Genomic DNA, 17,862 nt, shown 5'->3' on the forward strand with positions numbered 1-17,862 from the left:
ACCTGCTTCCCTAATAAACCCGCAGAAATATGTTACCTCTCGGTTGCGTGTCTAAACAGCAAGGGACAATCATGGCCAAGTTATTAGAGGAATCCCTTTCACATTTTCAATTTGCAATATTTTTTTTTGTTATGTTAACCTTCTTGACAGTCTTTTTTCTGGGAAAGGAGGCACTCCACGTTCAGTTCTCGCTTATATTTTCATTCCAAGAGCTCTATTGCACTTCACCGCTAATTAACTTTCAATAACTGTCGTAGGGTTACAGTCAGTCAGCATGAATCAGAGAGAAAATGTAGCTTTAGGGGACTGCACTCTGTCAAAAACGATTAGAAACCTTTGCTTGATTTCCAAGGAGAACGTAGTCGCTCAAGCAGGATACATCAGCTATTAGGCAGTGTTCTACTGCAGCAAGAAATCCTTAATAAAAGAGACTCAGTGCTTTCACTACAGCCCTCCTTCCAGGGTGGCTCTGAGTAATTATGCAGCGTTTTCCTTGCTTCCCATTTGTTTGTTGACTTCCTAAATGGTGGTGTTGCTTAGGCCAAAGCTTGGGTCCTGAGCTTAAAGGCGGTATTTTTAACTGTTCGCAAATGTAATTCGAAAGGGGGAGGTCGTTTATGGGTGCAGCTCAACTGGTAGAAGCTCTGCCCTTCCCAGGCCTCATACACTGGGGAGAGTTGAGCGAGACCAGCTTTCGGCTGGGAGAGCTCAGGGGAAGACCTGGCTGTGGCAGGCAGCAATGCTGGCGGTACTGGGAATGGGTCACATTCCCGGGATGCAGCATGCAGGGCTCTCAAGCTGCATGCTTTCAACAAATTGCCAGTTCAGTAACTGGGAAGGCAGCAGGTGAGCAGTGCAGCGCCACGTCCCCAGCGTGTGCTTTCCTCTCAGGCTTTTGGACCTCTGGGTTACGCCATGCAATATGCTCTGGCCCCTGAAACGCTCCTTAATATCACCTGCAGTGCCCTCATCTAGCTGCTTAAAAGCTGACTGCAATGTTAGATGTAATACCAAATCCTCTTTCTGCTGCTGAGCCCTTTGTCTTCCACAAAGACCCCAGCTCCTCGCTGGATGATTTATTTGGCCTGAGCAGCCATAAAGATAGACTACAGCTGTGTAAGGTGCTGATGGGGAGGTCCTCTCTGCTCCTCAAAGCCTCGCCTGCCTTGGGCCCTAGTGCTGTTGGAGACAGCCCCTCTCCCCTGCAGCCTCTCCAAGCCCAAGCTGGGGACAAGGCACTCGGGGTCCCAGTTCCCGCTTTGCAAGGTGATGTTTGTTACCCAGTTGCAGCCTACTGTTTACTTTCTAACTAGGGCTAGTAGAGGCTTTTTCATTTCTGGGTGTGCCATTAAAATCTCAATACGTGCTCTGGATGACTAAGGATGCTTCCTCTGATTTATTTAATTTTTTCTTTCCCCTTTGCTCTCCCTTCCCCCTCCTTACGTCAGTAACGGGTATAATTTGTTTGCAGGGTTACAGGGTGTTTTATCTTTCTTTGGCCAGCCCCAAGTGGATGGGCATTTGTTGAAGCCACGGCATTCTTGCTTTCTTAGAGTTGGCACGTGGGCGTTGGATTGTGTCATTCGTAGGAGGTGAACGTCAAAGGAAGTGGGATCAACTGCTGGAGGAGGTTTGTAAGCCAGGTACTTAATATTTGGTTTCCTGGAAAAGCAAGAAAAAAATAGCAAAACAGGCAGCCTTTGTGTCTTTAGTTTTCTCATGTAATCAGAATAACACAATACCTATACGTGCTTAAGCACAGTTTTTGGGTTTTGTTTTGGTTTGGTTTTTTTTGCCTTGGTTTATTCAGGATGGAGAACTACTGTATTTCCCTTTAAATAATTTCACATGTTTTGGTGGATTCTGTTGAATGTTTATTCCAGTAATACAAATAATTCGTGTTCCGTAAGTGCCCTCCCAAATAGCACGATTTATTATCAGGTACATTATGTTGTCTTTTTTATTTGATGTAAAATGGTTTCTTAGAGTTAAAATTAGACAGAAGAGCTATTTGAGACTATTTTGTTCATCTCCAACTGTTTTTTCAGGAGTGCATTAGTCTGAAGTATTTCACGGGCAAAATACTGAGTTATTTTTGGGGGAGAAAAATGATCTGCAAAAGAAAAGTATAGTTACTTATTTTTACAGTAGTTTTACGGTAATCGCTATTTTATTTGACAGGTATAGATATTGAGCTAGATACTGCTCTACTAGGAATATTTCTTTCTCTTCAACTGCTCTAGGTAGTAGATATCTTTTGCAGTCCTTGTTCAGACTAAGCTTAAAAATTAACAGCAGAAATTATTTTTTTAAAGGTTACCTGTGTCCTATCTTGTGGATTAGGCAAAAAGACCATATTTTTTCATTATGCTGTTTTTTCTTAAACCTTTCCCTATTTAATCTAAGTGCAGGATGCTTATTCTAGCTGTCCATGCTTTTGCAAATCTATGTGCCATAACACATGTTTTCCCATTGTGTTGCTGGCGGGGGTCAGGTGTGTCCGAGATGGGTGCAGTCTGAATGTTTTTAGATAAACCCCTCTGAGTAAAGCAGCTTTTTCCTTCTTGTCTGGCTTCCGATTTACGCAGTTTTCTTGGCATTTAACCCTACGCTCATTTTCCCATTGCTATCAAAGGGACCTGTAGGTCAGGAGGAAGGAAAGCTCAGTCCGCCGATGGTGAAGTGTTCACAGGAGGACTTGTCTGCAATTGCCGGAAACACAGCCCCCTGCTCTGACTTCAGCAAAGTATTCTGGTGTGAATTCATTGATCTCATTGATATTATTCCTGATTTACACAACAGTAAGCAGTAAGTAAGTAAGCACAACAGTAAGTTAAGTAGCAGTGGGCCTTAAATATTTATCTGGTCTATTTTTAGCATGCCAATTGCAGTTATTTATATAGCAAGGAAGCAGTGATACACATCTGACTGGATTCCTCCTTCGCTTTGAATGTGCAATAGAGAGGCAGTATTTTTTTTTTGACCACGAGCTCTTATTTATTATGTTAAATTTGCTCTGATTAATATGTTATAGACTTCATTTTTCAAAGGCCTCTTAACCCCCACTTTTAAGCATAAGGGATCTTGTTACTTATCTAAAGGAGCATTGATGCAGCCTAAGAGCAGCTGTGATATTGCCCTGTGGTGCTGTGCAGGCACTAATACTTTACAGGGATTTATCCATGAGGAAAGGTCCCAAAATTGTGAGGAGACTCCACAGTAGAGCAAACAGTGTGAAACGAGCCGGTACTATTTAATAACGTCTAGTACAGCAAAAAGAAAAAGCACATTTACAGTTGTTTATTTGCATACTGATAAAATCCTAGAATAAAATACATTCTATGAGAGGCTTTTGCTGGCTGTAGGACAGGCAGATGGGGGTGCTGCTGTGAGTGAGCCTGTAGCTATGCCAGTGTGGCGGGGAAGGACATTCCCTCTGAAAAGACGCGTGAAGGGTAAACTAAGCCGGTGGATGGAGATGCTAGAAAATAGCATGTGGTTGTACGTGCTGGCTCAGAAATTAGCACTTTTGGCTCTTAGGCCACTGGTTTATATGTGGCTCAGCTTAGTAGTTACCAAAATCTCTTACTTTCTTTTAATTACGGATGGTCTGTGGTAAAGAGATCGGTGATCCTAGCCTGGTCTTTAGTTGGCAAATAACCACATCACAAAAGCCAAGCCCTACCACTACTGTTGGCATCCCGACTGATAGTCTCGGACACATACTCAGGACTTCACTGGCAGCTGAACAGCCCTCACCACTGAAAGGCAGGCAGGTCATTACCTTGCAGAACTCGTTGTCTTGCTGCATCCCTCCTGTGGAGAAACAGGGGACTTTTACCCACTGTCATGAACTTTAAAACCTCATTCCATGTTTGATTTAAAAAAACATATGTTGAGAGCCTGGGAAGGAAAGAGAACTAATGGGTAAAGTCAACCCCTGTGTCTGCTATGAGAAGCCACAGGAGGTGGTACGGGTTTGTAAAAAGGCCATGGGAACAATGTCTTGTTTATGGATAAGTGCATGCGTGTCTGTCTTGTGCTTTCAGCTTTACCTTCATATTAACTGTTGTTGCTTCTTACTACATTTACACAGTAGCCTCCGTAATTGTTCTGGGATTTGACGAAGCACTCTTGGAAAAATAAATTGCTAGCAGTGTTAAACAAATGTGAAAAGAATTATTCTCTTTCCAGTGGTTATTGAAACAAAATTTTAGCCCTGATGTGCTCAACTACCTTCATGATTAATCTCTGTATTGTCAGAGGAGCCTGTCAAGCTCTTTTAGATCAAGGGATGCTGTTTTGTATTAAGAAGATTCCGATAATGTCTTTCAGTTACTGTGTAATCACACTTTTGCATGAATGCCGTTGCAGTTGCTGGTGTGTCATTATACCGGTCAGGGAAAATCGAGGACTTTTGATCAGCCAGGTGCACGTTCGGTAGGCACCTCTTCCGAGCTGGGCCTGTCCACAAGCCAGTAACAGGGTTAAACTGGCTCAAAACTTAGTCCTTTATGTTGATGCTCTGAGCTTGAGTAGAACAATTTGTTAATAGCCAGTTGCTTGAGAAAATGCTCCCAGAAATCTTAGAGAGGCGGTAGCCTGCCTTAACAAAGGTACGGAGGACAGGGGAATTCAAGGGACCTGCTGCCTTAGCCCCGCAGGGTGCAGACATTGCCCGGCACGGTGCCGAGGAGAGCCCAGGCACCACGGAAGGGCCAGCCCTGCTTGCGTTTGAAATGTTTGATTGTCGCTGGCTTTAACCAAGTAGGTGGTGAGACGGACAGGGCAGCCTAAGCCACCCTATCAGCGTGAAGGCCCGGGAAGGACAGTCCCTCTTACAGCTCTCGAGTACAACACAAAGGTAGCCTGTGGCTCTCTGCTGCCCTTTGACCCGTGAAGTTTTTGGGTGTCTTGCTGCATCCTGTGCGTGCTCTGGCTGGTCCAGCTCAGGCTGGCAGCTGTTAGCACGCCCATAACCAAGCACTTCCAAACTACCTAAAATTTCTCCTTGCTCTCTCAGAGCCTGTCCGGTCTGGGTTGCTGACTGTTTCTTTTTGCAGCCTGCCGTTGCTTACCCATGCGCTGCTGTACCCCTTCACCCCACACCCACGTGAAATCCACTGGGGTGCAATTCCTGTTACCAGCAAAGTATGCCAGCTTGGCATGCATCCTCTCCTTTCCCAGCATGCCTGGTGTTTTTAAATTTCTGCTTTTCCTGCTTTCAGACGCAGTCCTCCTTCATTATAAAGTTTCTATGCATCTCCAGACAGGCTGCCTAATGACTTTTTTTTCCTTATCAACTCAGAATTTTTTGACTGCTGCATTTTTCGTATCTAAATATAAACATGGGAGAGACTAAGAAATAAGTGCTATTGAATGATTAGGTAGAGATATGTCAGTGGCTTTGCTTGATTAATGGATTTACATTGTACATTACCCATATGCAGCTTTCCAGTGTCTTTCCCTAAAACAAGGTAATTTGCTTAAAGGGCTATCTTTTGTAGAATACTGATAAGCAAGAGATACTTGGTGCGTGTGAACGTCTAGGTAGGGAGAGACAGGATGTACAGTCATTTTGCCCCTGCTAGTCACAGCCACTCCTGCAGGCACTTGAGGAATGCAAGATGTGCCCCAAATAGGTCTTTACAAATATTCTCTGCTGCAGTCATTTCAGCCTTTCCTGGCATTTGTATTCGCTCTTGCTGACAACAACAGGATTTTCGTGATGGTGACTGCAGCAGAGTACAAATGCTTTTTTTTCCCCTTTCATGCCAGCTGGAAAATGAAGGTAAAGACTTGCTATACTGACTCAGATGAAAGGTTGAACAAGCCTGGGCTCCTGTCTCTGGCAGTGGCCAGAGAAGCTTCAAGAGAGTCGAAAAACAAAACAAGCATAAAGTAATACTTTTCCCCACTCCATCCTCCTTGCAAAGTGAGTGTTTCCACTTCTTATTCTAAGATAAGAAAGAATAGCTTAAAGAAATGGGGTGGTGAGGCGAGGAGAGAGGCATTCTCTTCGAAGTACTAGCAGGGTTTAGTTTTCTGATCTGGTGCCAAACGTAACAGAGTTACTTGCCAAATGCCCTTGCGATGGGACTTGTTCTGAGGCTTTACAGCATTGCACCTCGCTGTCTGTGCCCTGCTGTTCTGCTTCTGCTGAAGTTCATGGTGTTTCTCTGATGCCGAAGCTGCTGCCCAGCCCATGCGAAAATCCTGCTGCCCCTGACTAGGGCACGTCTCTGCAGCGTGAAACACCAGGAGATCCCTGTCCACGCCGTTAGCAGGGCAAGCTGTTAGCGAGAGCTGTAATTTCTTCTTGTCTAGTTGAGACTGGGGAAGGACGCGTACGCTGTGCAGGGAGACAGCCTGTTCCACAGTACTGTGTTGTTTATAACAGCAACTTGTGGATTGAGACCACCTTCTGAAAGTTAGGGTAGATGCCGGGCTGGTCCCTGTGGTTCCTACTGTCTACTCACGACCAACCTTGTATCATACTCCCATTTCCCCAAGGTGCGGAGCCACGTTCAGTCTGGTTATAAATCTGCTAAGGGTTGTGGCATCAGTACCACGCTCCTCTAAGGCACTGGTGCCTGGACAGTCCTGCCTCATGATTCGGCCTGCTGAGTTATGTATATGTTTACTGCAGAAAATGCATGAGAGATGGAGGCAGAAGAGTGACTCCAGGTTGAAAGCCAAAACGCTTTGTTTCCACGAGATGCCAGGTGTTTTAACTGCATAGCAATCTTCTAGCCTTTCCAGTCGTATAATGTGAGTATTAAAGCAAAGGGATGTTTTATGTCTGTCTGTCTTTATGTCAAAGGTTTAAAGTTAGCTGGACAGTGAGCTTTTGACTTGGACATTTTTTTTCACTCCTGAAAAAAAACTTTTAATCTCAAAAGCACCATAGTCTGGAAGCATGACCTTTTCTTCTGTGTCATTAAACCTCAAGTCTGAATTCCCAGAACTGTATTTCCAAAGGAAAGCATCCATGGGCAGGTGTTACTTACCAGCTGATTTGGACCTTCGGCAGTTCCTAGCCCCGAGCAAGCTTCCTCGGCGGAGCGATGCACCGCAGAACTGGTAAGCTGGCAAACACCGTTCCCTGCTTCAAAGAAGTTACAAGTACCAAACACACCAGGGGATCCTGCCAGCTTCGTAAACCAAACAGACTGCAGTCTAAGGAGGTCAGAAACAACTTAGACATACCTGGAAATACTCACAAAGCACTTGAGCCTCATCACTGTTGCTCAATATGTCCAGCAGCTCTGCAAACATTCGAACGATGTCTGAGCCAGGCAGGTGTGGCTTTGGCAGCTTGGATGCCCAAAAAAACTCAGCAGGCTAAAATCACGCAGCTAACGCTTGTCTGTTTCTTAATTTTTTCATATCTATGTCTCTATAGCCCTTGCGTAAGGAGAGAAGATCCTGGCTTTTCCAGGTACCTGGATGCAGAAAGGACAGGAATAAAAACATCCATGGTTGTGTTCAAAGAGGCGGGGGAAAAAGCAGTGCCTGCTGGCATCAGGCTGGGGGAGGCTCAGAAATATCCTACTCCACAGGCAGGTCACCGCTGCCAGTGGCACAGCTCTTGCTCCTGCCCTTCCTGTCCACCCTGCCTGCCGTCAGCAACAGCATCTTCCAGCCCAGGATGCCCATGTTCTCTGAACTGATCTGGTGGGGCTGTGGGACGCCTTTAGAAGAATGTTAATTTTGGAGAAAGACAGGGTGCAGCCGCTTTTGAGAATTAGACACTTTTAAAGCATCTCTAAGTGACCAAAACTTGCAACGCTCAAAATCATTGGCCAATGTTAGGTAGGCATATATTGCTCTGTAAATGTTTCTCGTTGTTGGTTTTGCTTCCTAGCTGTGTATTCAAGCTGGGTGTTAGTTTCTTTTGCTGTGAGTCATAGCACCGCAGCCTTGAGAGAGACCATTGCTATGTCCACTGAAAATGGAGGCTTCAAACCTTTGAAGAAGAATAGTAGAAATCGGAAGGTTGTGAAGGGGTTACCTGTTGTATGCATAGAAAATAGCAGCTGGGGGGAAATAGCAATGGGAAGACTGCGCAGGAGCAATGGCTGGAGTGTTCCTCACTCCCTTCCAGCTGAAGTGTGGAATGCGTGTGGGCTCACTGCACTCCCTTTATTTGAAGGATAATTAAGCTTTAAAGTCTTACCTAAATGGCCAACGTGCGGTTCGGAAGCTCAGAAATGCAGCCTGGTGCTGAGATGCGCCCCCCCCTCCCTCCAGATTTCCACTGTTGTACTGCAGCTGGGACCAGCCTTCAGCAGGCATCTGCACCAGCCGCTGCCGCTTTTGTTCTGAGCGCTCATAAACAGAATTTCCTCCCTCATGAGAAATATTGATGAGACTTAAATTGTTTTGGTGATTTTGATGCAGAGCAATGCTATTACAGATACTGTGCTGTTATTGATTTAGTAGTATTCATTTTCAGCATGGCCAACAGGTAGCCAGTGCAAACCTCACCGTGCATCGCTTGATGCTCCTCAGAAGCGGACGTTCTCTGGACAGTTTCTTGCTCCCTGGTGCTGCAATACACCATGCTCTTTCCAGTGCAAGGGCAGCATTCTTCCTTTGTTCTGTACTGGCATCTGCAGGAAAGAAAATCTTCAGTTCCAGGCTGAAATAATTCCTCTTCTGTGGTAGCTCTATGCTTTTGGTGTATTGGGAGGAGAATATCAGACTAGAACCAGGCCTTCTGCTTAACTGGCTTTAGAAGTGTGGCTATTATCGCTCACCACGTTTTTTAACCACCATAGGGAAGTTGAACAATGCTTTGGAAAATGAGTTATTTCACGTTTAAGATTTGTGCTTTTACAACTGGTTTTCTGTAGTGTCGCACCCTGAAATTGGGCTTACTGGTGTTGTGTGGGGCATGGCAGGTGCATCTGCAGGACTGTATTTGACTTTTGGTACTTTTTGTTACTGCAAGCGTCAGTGTCATACCTGAAATGAAACGATGCTTGTAACAAAGCCGGGCAAACCTTGTTCTGATGTCCTCAGTCCTTTTACCAGCACTGCTGGAAGAGGCATTGAGAGCATCTTGAAGGAGCTAGCTGGGGCAGAGGAAAGGCGATGCCAGGACCAGGCAGAGTGAGGGTGAGGCAATGCAGTACCGCTGTGGGCGGGATACGAGTGAGCTGGGCCTGAGGAGTCTTGGTTTGGCTACCAGTCCTCTCAAGTGAGGCTTGACTACAAAATTGTGAACCTCAGGCAGCTAGGAACTGTGATTTCTTGCTTAAAGCTGGTATATTCCCTGCCACAGAAACTGCATTAACTCCTTTAGTGACAGTTTGTAGCGCAAATCCTGGCTGGTTAATTGGATTTATCATGGCTATTGGGAGCATAAATGTGTTTACAGATTTGTTGTGAAAGCTTTTTTGTGTGTTTTTCTCATAGCAAGTCAACTTCCATGTGGTGCAATTACGTTCAAGATGTTCCCTGTAGCACTGGAGTAATGTCAGATTATACTGTGTGTGCATGTTGTTCTTCAAAAGGATTTTATCTGAGGCATGATATGCCGTGTCGGAAGGAGAAAGGGAGCTTAGTCTTTTATTAAGAAAGGCATGCAAAGCTTAAAATACAAGAAATTCTGTCAAATCCTGTTGTCTTATTATAGAGAAATGCTTGTCTCTGTGTACTGAAAAGTGAAACTTTTTCCCCATTAACTTCCTTCCTGCTCCATCCAGCTCTGCCAGAACTAAGTCCATCCGTCTGCAGCTTGCTACTTTTGTGCTGCAGCCTTTTCAGCGCTGAAAGGCTGAAGCAAACGCAGCGAGACATTTCAGAGACAAGAGTCTAGGGGAAAAAGAAAGAGAGATGACTTCCGTTTGGTTTGGAAAGTTTCTTAGTTTTCGTTTCGTTTGTCATCCCGTATAGTTTGGCCTAGAAACTTGCAGTGTACGGGAACCCCGTGTGAAGCCTGCTCACGTTCCCAGCCGTGGGACTGCTGCCGCCGAAGGGAAGCTGTGGTATGGGAACTACTGTCAGATGTCGGGGGCTACAGCAAACAGTGCTGCGCGAGGGATGAAGCTGGCCCCTAGTGCTCCCTGTCGATTTTCTTTCTTTTTTTCTTTTTTTTTTTTCTTTTATTAACTTGGGTAACAATGCAATTTAACAATGCAATTTCCTGCCTGGTGGCAGTTCAGATATTAAATGTCACATCTGCCTAATACTTTCATTCTTAACTATGACAAGTTTTCCCAGCACTTCTAAAAGAGACAGTTGTGATATGTTTCACGCCCTGCTGAATGATAGTCAGAAACCAAAATTTGTTCTGTAACCCATTATTATTATTACTAATTGTTGTTATTAGTAAGCCTTGTAGAGGAGTTACTTGGAACAGCAGCACAACAATTCTCCCCACCGTGGGAAAGGTCAGGATTTTCAGATGCCACCATTTGGAGCCTGTAACCTATTACGCTGCGTGTTGGTCACAGGTTTTCTTTTTCAAAGTCACACTGAAGGACAATCTCCAGGGACATGCCTCTGCTCTCTCTTGCCACCTCTTAGAATGCCTCTCTGTCCACGGGGAAGCTGCCAAGCCTTTGGCTGAGGTTGGCAATGCAGTGAACAATGCAGGCGTTTGAAAACTAGAAAGCTCCAAACTCGTGTTACTGTGACCAGAGAGATGGGTGGAAAGATCAAAGAAGAGGACACACAACTTGAGAGGGCGTAGTGGGCTCTGGCGTCTTAGGAAGCGAACAGAAGAGAGGCTCGGTGCCTATGATGCACCGAGCATCGCTGTCGCAACAGATAGAATATCTGTGCTGCAAAAATGCATATAGAAAGGCATGAGGAGCTCGCAGCTGTGCTTAGTCTGCCTCTCGTCGAGGAGGTCCTGGCAATTACCTGCCTTTCTGTCATAAGTGCTAATGGGGTAAGGGAGCGGGAGAAAGAACACAAGTAGATCGAAGCTAAGTAGAAGGGAAAATCCATATCATAATTGGTTACTAAAAATAAAGGTGAGGGATCTCTGGCAATCAGATTTCTGGTGGCCCTATGCAGATTCATGCCAGCTGAGAGTCTGGCCCCAGAAACTGAGAGTGGGGCTCAGCTGAGAGCAGAGCAACCCTGTATGCAAGCTTCAGGTAATATTTCTCATTGGCTTAGTAAACCCAGATCTGCAGATCTACTTTGCCGATTGAAAACTTGGCCTTGATTTAAAAAAAAGAAAAAAGCCTGAAGCTCTGTGCAGGTACATAAGAATGTACTCAAGAATGTAGAAACACTCTGTGGGCTTAATCGGGTAGATATTTGCCAAATTTTCCAGAAAAGTTTGTATGTTCAGAAGAAAATCACCATTAAAAAGCACAAAGTATACTTTATGGAAGCTCAGTGTCCACACCATTCTACAGAATTCAGGTTTCTGCTCTGCTTCAATCTGGTTAAAAAGCCTGAAAGATGAACCATTTTTAAGTATTTCACAAGACTCGTGAGTCATGCAAAATCCTATCACATTTTTCCCTCTGGTTGAAATCACAGAAGTTACAAATGGTAAAAGAGCTATTAAATCACAGATAAAGAATGGTGCATGATGGGTTGGTAATAATAAATAAATAAAACCCCCTAGTTTTTCTTCTAGTTTATAATTCCCTGGGCATGAATTCAACAGGTAAGAGCAACGTATTGCAGCTCACCCTCAAAAAGGAGTGGCATGCAGCTGTTTCCCTTGGAGAGTCGCTATTCCTTCTCTTGGTTTCTTTACTGCTCTAGGCAAACGTAGATTTTAATACCACTCCTTTATCTAGCACAGTTAACTTCCCCACCCTGTACCAGCTCAACTTCTCCGACAGGTTACGTTGGGGGATGGTGGGCCCAAGCTTTCATCTGCTCCCAAGTCTTCGGCTGACAACATTGCCCATCTGTGATCCCACAGAACCTGCTCCGTGCCCGGATCACTCCGGGCAGGCAGGTAACAGGTGACAGCGTGTCCGTATACTCGGTTCTACCAGTGCTGCCACTTCTATAGTGTTAGGATACCCGTATCCCCTAGGCATCTTTATTACTAGAGTAAATCCTGCCTGGAACTACTGCTGGGACCTGTGGGTAAGTGCTGGACTGGCCTTTCAACTTCTTTTTCCGTGTTTATTTCTTATTCCCTCTGTAATTGTTGAAATCGTTCTCCTTTTAGTTTCTTTCCCCTGAAATGCTGTGGTCAGACTTCCCAGACGTTGTGTACTTTGTTAGCCAGGAATTGCTAAAGACTGAGAAGGAATTGAAGGAAAGCACTAGGCAGGGGGTCTTACGTAGCCATAAACCATAAGAGCATTTAATCGGAGAGAAAGTCTCGCTTACTATTTCAGTCACATTTTTGGAGCACATATTGGAGGTCAGAAATTGTGTTTGGCAGAAATAAAAGTAAATTCAAATAACAAGGAAAATGTGCTATTTTTGCCAGTATTTTGTGAAAAAATTGAGGGGAAAATTATTTTTCATTGCTTACATGGTTGAAATCTGTATGATTAAGCTGTTTTTTAGCTGAGGGAAAATAACAACATTGCCCATGTTCAGCGACTTTGCTTGTGGCACAGAGAGGAATACTTCTGCTTCTCAACAAACGTGAAACGTTCTTGCTATTAAATAGATTTCTAATGACTTCTCCTTGTTACTTTCTTCAGGTTCCTATTTTCACACATTTTTTTTCTTTCCCACAGTCACTTCATCCTCTCTCTAACCAGATACTACTGGAGAAAAAAAGAATGGGGGGAAAAAAGAAAAGAAACCCAAATCACCGTCAGTCAGAACTGCGCACAATGTTTTCAGTGACATGCCTCGGAGCTAGATCATTGCCACCAGCCATATGATGGACAGCAGGGAACCCCCAAACCCTGGTCCTCAGTTACACGGTGGGGAGAAAGCGGTGCTCCCCAAGCATGGCTGACAAGGTCCTCTTCTAGCATCTTGTAGCGGTTGATCTAGAGCCTAATCCACTTCTCTGTGCAATGTAAGGGGAGACAGTTAGCAGCAACCTTTGGGCATTCAGCTTCTTCCTTATTTCCCACCACTGTGTAGGATCTGCCATCTGATATTCCCTTTAGCAGTACATGTGGAATGTCAGTAACACCCCTGAAACATCCTTCCATGTATAATTAAACGTGTCCTGCTTTCAGATGGTTGCAAAATTCCACACATTGTAATGAACTGAGATACTAATTTATTGTAAAATGTCTTTTGTGTATGTTAACTTAATGAGCTAGGCCTTGCCAATGCTAAAAGTAAGTCTCGATATAGAAAAGGCTTATGGAATGAGCAAAATTGCTCATTCCCACAAAAAGTTCCATCTGTTGTCAAAAACGTCTGATCATGTAACATCTCTAGGTCTCTGTTTCTTGTGGAGTAACACCAGACTGACTTACCCCTGCTCCCGCAGGTAGCGAGCCTAGTGGGCGAGTGTAATGTCTTGTATAGTGAGGATGCTGATGTAAGACTTCTGAAAACAGATACAAAGATGTATTGATTTTAAAAAAATCACCTCAAGGTAAATACCTGGCATGGAAAATTTTAATCCAGATGATTAAAGTTTAGCAAGATCAAAGCATCTCAAAAGAGGGTTTCATTACAGGAAATGTTAGGTAAGAGATGAAGCTCTCAGCCCTGCTAGTACTCAGCACCGTAAGAAGATCATATATTGTTCTGTCTTTGAGAAGCTGGCAGCTAATTTTGAAACAAAAAGGCCTGTACAGCGATTATTGGAGTGAACCTTGCAGCTATCCACATATTACTCAAAGGTGACCATGTCTTTTCTGCTTTGTTTCTTAGCAAACCCCTCGGAAGAGGTTCTGCACATGTTTTAGTTGTGTTCAATACCTGTATGTGACCTTTCTCACTGATGTCAAACTTGCACAGAGGAAAGCAAGCTGCAGGCTTCGCTTTTGTCTGTTTGTTGCTAAAGCCTGCATCTCGCACGTCTGCGTTGGCCACCAGTTGCTTTCTGACAGATCACAAGGCTAGTCTTTGTTCCAGTTCACCCAGCTGCCACTGGTGCTTTCTGAGGCACCACCACCTGGGTCATATAGCAGGAGAAGACCAATTTTGCTGCTCTGCCTCAAGGAAGCAGCTAGAAGAAGAAAATGGTGGGACGCCTTACTCTAGGTCCCGTGGAGATGGCCATGAGACTGGGCACAGCTGACAGAGCGCGTGATGCTGCGATGCATGCTTCCAGCTGTCTCAGAGGGGTTTGCTTTGACGCAAGGACGTAAGGTGACCAGCCGTCTTTGTGGATTAGAGGAAGAAAAGCTGTGGTTTGTTTGTGTGTCAGTAGCACCAGGATATCCCAAGCATGGGTCAGAACTCTGTTGTGCTGGATCCCATTGACAAGACAACCCCAGTTTTAGGAGATGGGAGTATGCTCTGTGGATTCAGCAGGTACAGATGGGTCAGTTTGATGAACAGATATAGAGTTTAGCAGAAAAAATAAAATCCCCCTTTCCTAAGGAGAGTGACTTGTAGGCATTGTGGCAGGACTGCCTTAAAAGATGGCAAGGTGCCCGCTTTATACCTTTGGACAGATGTTTTGCCACGTGAAGAGCACTCTCTCTGAAATGCAAAATGCATGTTTCTCGCTTATTGTGCAGTGGATTTTCCCTGTGCTGGCTTGTCACCATGGCACTGGACTGGGAAAGCTGCAGATCAAAAGCTTTATGGAGCTGTACGGCTGAAATGTTTCTGCTTTCATCGTCCATTTAAAAAAAAAAAAAAAACAAAAAACTAAACGGAAGATGAGAACCTGCCTGCTTTAGGTTCACATGCAAGTAATTATGGGACGAGGCAACAGCAAGGTACCTTCTCGAAGATGGTTGGGCCACTTCAGGAAAGCTACAGCAAACAGGTCATTCAAAAACAACTTTTTGAGGCTAAAGAAAGTGGGTGAAAAGAACTAGTGCTGATGAAAGGAAGTGTTTTATCTGATACCAGAAAGTGTTGGCTTTCATTCTGATCCTGTTTTTTCTGTGTAAGGGCTTTCAGAGTGCCCTTAAGTCTTCTCAAAAGGTTATTACTTTTCCAGGGGCATTAGAAAGGCTGAAATGATATTTGCAGTGAGGGTAAGTGACTCTCTTGAGGTTTTGGCACCCACAGCTCCAGATTAACTGGAAAGGCAGGCATTTAGTAAATCTGAAAATCAGTGCCTCCTGGCCCTGCATGCTCCAGAGAAGCCAACCTAAGTTTTGTGAGTAGGACCAGAGCAGGAACACAGTATATGCCACACGAGTGACATATATCTGGAAAAACTAGGCCACCCAGAACAAATGCCAGCTCATAAGGTGGTGGCCTCTGTTCTTTTTTTGTCCAGACTATCTCATCCATGGGAGTCAGGGAAGCCCTGATGTTGGTTGCATCGATGGGAATAACAAGACTTCCCTTTCTGGTATTAGTTTTGGCTGACCAGAGATGTAATTCTTACAAATGTCTGTAATTTAAAATCACCTCAGGTTTCCAATTCCCGAAGTAAAAGAGCTCCGTTCAAGGTCTGGAGTAGATTAAAGCAGTGGCTGTTAATCCAGAACTGGTTCTTGAGATGCTCCACAAGTAGGGAGATGGCTTCAGCCATGACGAGGTGAAAGTCCAGGGAGGACCTGGCAATCAATAACCAGCGCAGGGGACAAAAGGATAATACCAGTGAGGTATGTGTATATACATACTCCCATATACACAGCTATATCTCAATTGTACAGAAATGTTCCCTGCCTTGCCAGCAATTACTAACTCGCTGTTTTCCTTCCAGAAAGAAAATCCTTGACAGACTTGAAGTGATGAGTAATGACTCCACTTTCTTCCATTCCAGCTGCCACACAGGCATGTACGTTGGTCCCTCGTTGGCCCAGCGAATTTGAACATCTTAACCTTTTCTTGTTGTCCCATGTCTGGCCTATCACTTATCGGTTGCTCACTGTTGTGGTACGGCGGGGTCTTCTTCTCTCATCAGACACTGCAACTGTTTTTACATGAAGAAAGAAAATACTCTACTGATAAACAGTGGTACATGTCTAGGGAAAATGTCAGCACTTAAACCCGAGTCTTGCTTTTCCCTCTGAGTTGTCATTGCTGGATCCTCTGCCCTTCCTTACAAGTGGGTTTGAGGAGGAGGTGGTTGTTTTGGCTGGAATTGGAGAGGCACAGGTGGTACCACCAGCTGTAAATTGGAGGAGGCACTTCCTGATTCTGACCACTGCCTACACACAGATCGTTGCCAAGAGGAGCTGGAAGGCGCAGAAGCCTTCTCCTTACTTGGAAAAAGGGCCTGGAGGATAATCATCGCTCCCCTCTCCCGCAGGCTTTCACCTGTAGGCTTCGGGCTTCTTCGCAAGCGCTTGGCTTCCTAAAATGCTGTGATGTGAATCACCCTCAGCCGTCATTGAGAGATGGATAAACTGAGGCACTGAATATTTAAATTCATGTGTCTAACACTTAGGTACTCGGGTCCATATAAAGGCACCGGTAGCTCAGGAGATGCAAGTGCACAGTGCATTTGAAAGCCAGCTTACGTTAAGGGACTTTAGTGTGGATTCAGATGTCTGAAAATAAGCGGTGAATAACTCCTTGATCTCTGCGAGGTCAAGATTTTGCCCTCTGGCTTTAAATGTCAGTGGAGAGAAGCTTGTACCAAGCTGCAGAGCGAGCATGCACCAGGCTCTCCTGTGAGGAGTTTGGGATGTTGCTCTTGGGGGCTGTTTTCAGAGGGCACTGCCGGCTATCTGCGTAGGCAGGACTGTCCTAGTCTCGACTGCGAGCACACACTGCCATTTGCAGTTATGTATTTTTATTGCCAGGTTAAAATTTTTTAATTATTGTCTGGTGAGCACCTTCATGTAATGGAGGCCTCTGTTGCTGTCCTTGACTTGCCTTGTCTTCAGGAAATTTGGGGTGCCTTGTCTGCTCATTTACTGGAAGCCCTTTCCCTGGGATGATCCCTCGGCCCGTTGCTGCCTCATGGTCTTGGTTTTCATCTTGTGTCCTAAACGTGGGTCCACTGCACAGCGAGCAGCAAGCGAGGTAGAGGCGTCGGAGGATTAACCCACCACCGAGTGCTCCTTGCCCACGCACACGAGGAGAGAGCCAGATTAAAAGATTAAAGTTACAAACTGAAAACCCCCTCAGGCTACTGATGAGATCTGAGTGCCTGGCTGCGAAGCCAAACTCCCACTCTGGAGGTGCAGTGCCGCGCGCGCTGTCGCTCACGCTGGAGCTGCCGGCTCCCGCTATCCCTTCCTGCTGCTGGCTCCAGCTATTTTTACAGACAGAGAATTAAATAATAAACCAGTTTTGCCTTAAAGAAGAGTCCTGAGCAATGCCTTGGCAATACCCACGGGTGCAGAGGGATGGTTTTATGTTCCCCCTTGTTGCACTCCTGAGCTTTTGGGGTTTGCAGCCTCCACTGGTGCCTTGTTTGCTCATGTTGCAGCCACTGGGTTGCTTCGGTTGGGGTGAAGGCCAGGGTTGGTGTGGGAGGGGTGGCAATCGGCAGCCACTGATGGTGGTAACCTCATGGGGAGGGTCGCCAGTCCTGTGATGCTTTCCCGTCCCTTCATAGAGGTCTCATACAAGCCTCACCCTAGCAAACCTACTGCTAGATATGCTTGCAGTTAGTGTATTTTCTTGCCTTTTTTCCCCCCCTGTATCTTCATCGGGACTGGGCAAAGAATGGCCTTTTTGGTTTTATGGCTGAAAGACACAGAAGTAAAACTGTGTCCCAAACCACAAGCACTATTGCCGTGCCCGTGTCTGTATTTTTTATTTGACCAAAGCGGTGAGTCTGAGCCAAGATGATGATTCCGTCATCGTCACAATACTTGGTGTACTGAGCTCTCGAAAGTAATTTTTCCCTGTTTGTTTGTTTGT

General features: G+C 45.2%; 1 long non-coding RNA gene across 2 annotated transcripts; it reads left to right on the plus strand.

Annotated features, from left to right (window-relative positions):
• The first annotated feature begins 1,144 nt into the window (after window positions 1-1,144).
• LOC148052299 (uncharacterized) lies at window positions 1,145-17,296 on the plus strand. Of its 2 annotated transcripts, none has more exons than XR_015698997.1 (4): window positions 1,145-1,266; window positions 1,472-1,630; window positions 15,456-15,647; window positions 15,749-17,296. It is a non-coding gene; the product is annotated as an uncharacterized LOC148052299 (long non-coding RNA). The 2 variants fall into 2 exon arrangements; XR_015698996.1 differs by having other exon boundaries at window positions 1,554-1,630.
• Window positions 17,297-17,862: the final 566 nt, after the last annotated feature.

Source organism: Nipponia nippon, unplaced genomic scaffold (genome assembly GCF_047370975.1).
Source record: "Nipponia nippon isolate SJK-2023a ecotype South Korea unplaced genomic scaffold, ASM4737097v1 scaffold_5, whole genome shotgun sequence".
NCBI classification, from domain to species: domain Eukaryota; kingdom Metazoa; phylum Chordata; class Aves; order Pelecaniformes; family Threskiornithidae; genus Nipponia; species Nipponia nippon.